Here is a 4,388-nt window from a genome sequence, read left to right as displayed (position 1 = left end):
CCAGTTTCGCCCTGCCTGGAATTGAACCCAAGTGTCTCGCTTGCAAAGCAAGTGCTCTAACCACTGTGCTACAGGACTCCACCCACTGAGCTACAGGACTAGATACGGGCTTCTTTTTAGCAGTGATGGAGGGAAATAGCTGTCATTAATGCTGCAGCAGTCACCAGCTTCTTTCTGTTGTCTGGTTACAGCCGTGTGGCCAACGCAACCAAATCTTGTTCAGGTGTAACTGGAGGAATCCTGCCACTGGATGCTAACAGCAGCCTCTCAGCGCTAAGGTGTAACTTGCTTCATTCATTTTAATTCTTCCTCTTAATTGCAAATTCTTCTGTTTACTGCAGGCACTGTCAAAATCCCACAACCAAGTGTCGTGTTCACATAGCTAAATGTGAAAACAAAATGTGAACATGGAGTCCTGTAGCTCAGTGGTTAGAGCACTCGCCTCACAAGCGAGAGACCTGGGTTCAATTCCTGGCAGGACGAAACCTTGAGCAAGTTTCTTTACTCCACACGCTTGATAATAATCCCTCAAGAAAAAAACATTAATAATTTGGTCACTCAATCCACGACGTCTTTGAGACGTCTAGAAGACATGATAAGGCGCTATATCAAATTCAAGGATTACTATTATTATTGTAACTGGCTTCCTTGAGTTTTATGAGCCAGTGCTCCAAGACTCTACAAGTTGTAGTGCTCAAGAAGGACAGTGTCTTCAAAGTATGGATACATTCATGAAAATATATTCAGCAAATGCTGAATAAGGACACGAGAAAACAACGCTCAATTAAACATCGGCATGATTTTTTTTCCACAGTAGGCCTTTTAAGGTGAATATTGAATGCTGGGCAATACTTGTGATGAACTAGTCTCCCAGAGTGTTAAATCATTCAAAATATGGTCAGCCCCTTTACAATCCAGCAACCCAGAAGTAGAATGAAGAAAGGGTAGGCTTGGTGAATTGGGGGGTGAGAAGGATTTCTGTTTCTTAAGTCAAGGAAATAGAATGTAGCAATAAATACTAGAACATACAGATCTTTTATTTATGTGGGAAATGTAAAATACCTGATACACTGTAACGCATACAAATGGGGATATTTGATCTCTACAGAATTATTCTTAGTTTCTTTACTGCCCAAAATAACAAACAAGCACAATCCTTAGAGGCAGTGTCTTCATAAACTGAGGTTCATCCAAGACTTCCTTGAAAGAGTTTTAAAGTTCAAGAGGTTGTCTTAGAGTTACTGTTTTAAGGAGTTTAAGTTTAAATTTGCTTCTTAGAACACGGTTATAGCATTATAATTTATAGATATTGGGTGAAAATTTCAACTTAACAAGATTAATCTTTACACTGGATGTTGAGCAAAGGAAGTTGCAGCATATCTAGAGGGAAAAAAGGTCTATCTCTCTGACCTTTCTGTTGTCCAGGAAAGTTAATTACTGTACAACTTTTTGTCTGTCTTCTACCTTCAGATAGGTCTTGTTGTCCCTACTCATCTTCTCCAGTCCAGAAAGATTTGTAGGTCTCCCTTCCTGTCTCGGTCTGCAGTGATCAATTGCTCTCTCTCATTTTACTCTGGAAAGGTCTGACTCTTTATAGTAATAATCCTTGCATTTGATACAGTACCTTATCAATTTGGTGAGATGTCTTAAAGCGCTTCATGGAATATACTGTAAAGTGAATTGACTGTATGTTTTGTGGATGAAACATGGCAGCCAATTGCACAGAGCAGTGTGCCACAAATAGTTGTGGATTGAGTGACCAAATTATTTCTTTATTTATTGATTGATTTGATTCTCTGCCTCCACCCTTGATTCCAGGACCACTGCTGTCCTCACAGATTGCCTGTCGAACATCATCTAACTTCCTGCAGTTGAATGTCCAACAAGACCAAGGGCATTGGTGGATGGATGCACACTACATCTCACATAGCCCATATGGAACTTCGGGGTCCTGTTTGACCCTCAAGTGTTCTCCATACCCCACATCCATATCATGACCTGCTCCGCCTTTCCCCACCTCTGCATCACTGTCTCACACCGCAGGCTGCCAAGTCCCTCATACATGCATTCATAACATCCAGGCTTGACCACGCAAACTCACTGCTTGTCGAACTGTCCTACTCCTCCCTCCATAGGCTGCAGACCATCCAGAACTCTGTGCCCGTGTCCTCTCCCTCATCAAGCTCCGTGACCCCATCTCCCCCACTCTCACCCGACTCCAATTGCTCCCTATCTTTCAGAGGATCCAGTTCAAGATCCTGGTCCTCACATACAAACCCCTCCATGGCCTCGCCCCACCCTACCTCTGCGACCTCCTAACCCCCTACCAACCCGCCCGTTCCCTCCGCTCAGCCGGCTCTGACCTGTTCCACATCTCCTGACCCACCCGCCCCACCATTGGCGGGAGAGCCTTCAGCCATTCTGCCCCCAACCTCTAGAATTCCATCCCCAGTCACTCTGCCTCACCCCCTCCTTAGCCTCCTTCAAGTCCCGCCTCAAGACCCTCCTCTTCGACCAGGCCATCGGCCACCCCCCCTCCCCTCCTCTCCCTTCTCCCCCCAGCTCGGGTCTGAAATGCTGCACACTGTCCAGTGCCTTGGGACGTCCTCCCGACATGAAAGCCGCTATACAAATGTAACCTTGTTGTTGTTGCTCTCCCCTACCTCCGCGACATCCTGACCCCCTACCATCCTGCCCGCTCCCTCTGCTCAGCGGGTTCTAGCCTCCTTCATGTGCCCCGCCTCACCCGCCCCTCCATTGGCGGGCAGGCCCTCTGCTACTCTGCCCCCACCCTCTGGAACTCCATCCCACAGTCCCTCCTCCCCGCCCCCCTCTCTTACCTCCTTCAAGACCCGTCTCAAGACCTTCGGTCACCCTCCTTTCCCCACTTGCCCTCACTGGTTGCACACTGATTGTCCAGCCCTTTGGGACGTCCTCTCGACGCGAAAGGCGCTACAAAAATGTCATTGGGTTTGTTTGTTTGTTGTTGTTGTTATTGAAGGGATTATTCCTCTCAGAAAGTGATCCGCCAATCGACTGACACCCGGGGCCTCCTACTCACTGCTTGGTAAACAGAGGTGTGAGGAGTAAGGAAACTCGCCCAAGGTTTGCCCCGCCCGGGAATCGAATCGGGGTCCTGGCGCTTGCGAGACGACGTTTCTACAGTCCAGGAAAGGCAATTACTTCTTGTATTACTTCTGTCTGTCGTGTCCTGGCTTTCCCCTCTTTGTCTTTTCCATTCTCGTCCCACGGAGTCCTGTAGCTCAGTGGTTAGAGCACTCGCTTTGCAAGTGAGAGACCTGAGTTCAATTCCCGGCAGAGGGCGAAACCTTGGGCAAGTTTCCTTACTCCACACAGAGCCTAATAATAATCCCTCCAAAACCAAAACAATAATAAATTGGTCATTTTCAATCTACGACTGTTTGTGGGACATTGCTGTGCGCAATTGGCTGCCGCGTTCGCCCACAAATACACAGTCAATTCACATTACAGTGTGTTCTGTGAAGCGCTTTGGGACGTCCTCCCGACGTGAAAAGCGCGATATCAAACGCAAAGGATTATTATTATTCTGGAGAGTTCCTCAACTGCCCTCCTCGGACTATCTCCGGAAAAGTTTTTTTCTTTCGCTTCTCTGACTCAATCCGCTCAGACCAGACCAGACCGGGCCCCGGGGTTCGCTGCGCGGCGCGGCTCGGCGCGAAGCCAAGCGCATGCGCAGCTGCCCGCAACGGCGCTCCCGCGGCCGTTCGTTCGTCCTGCGCTTGCGCGGCCGCCCGCCCCGCCCCGCCCGCCACCAACTGCCGCGCCACGCGCGCTGCGTGCGAATGGGCGGGAAGCGGGCGCGGGAGGTTCTCGAAGTTTCTGCGGGCCGATGCCAGTCTCCTCACGAGGGGGTGGGGGGGGGAGAAGGGGGTCCTGACAGTCGTGGTGCTTTGCTACCTGCTGGTCCCCTGCGCTTAAGTTTATATTTATGATTGGCTCCTCTCGCCGTCAAATACAATCCGCTCTAATCGCCCCTAAAGTTTCCCGCGCGGATACTGCAGGGCCGAGATCACACCTCCAGCAGTTAGCGCGTGTGGCCGGTCCTCCCTCTGCTCTCCTCCCCTCCCCTTCCCTCCTCCCGCCATCGTCTATTGGCGCTGCTGTTCGCTTTGCTCTCCTCGCTTCTGCGTTGGACGCTTAAATAAACCCGGGGGCCGGTCTGTGCGGGTGGTGGTGGTGGAGTTTTTTTGGGGGGGCGGGGGGGGCGAAAGTAAAAAAAGGGAAAATGTTGGGAGGCAGGGAGGGGGTCACGGAAGGGGAGGGGGTCACGGAAGGGGGTGGGGGCGAAAAAAAACTTTAAGGTCTTATTTAAGAAGACCTGACTTTGCAGCTCGAGGAGGAGAATC

General features: G+C 50.0%; 1 non-coding gene across 1 annotated transcript; it reads left to right on the top strand.

Moving 5' to 3' along the window:
* Nucleotides 1-411: 411 nt before the first annotated feature.
* trnav-cac lies at nt 412-483 on the top strand. The gene has a single exon. It is a non-coding gene; the product is annotated as a tRNA-Val (tRNA).
* The last annotated feature ends 3,905 nt before the right edge of the window (nt 484-4,388 follow it).

The sequence above is a fragment of the Callorhinchus milii genome, unplaced genomic scaffold (assembly GCF_018977255.1).
Source record: "Callorhinchus milii isolate IMCB2004 unplaced genomic scaffold, IMCB_Cmil_1.0 Scaffold1, whole genome shotgun sequence".
In the NCBI taxonomy this organism is placed as follows: domain Eukaryota; kingdom Metazoa; phylum Chordata; class Chondrichthyes; order Chimaeriformes; family Callorhinchidae; genus Callorhinchus; species Callorhinchus milii.
This window is presented reverse-complemented; position numbering and strand designations above follow the sequence as displayed.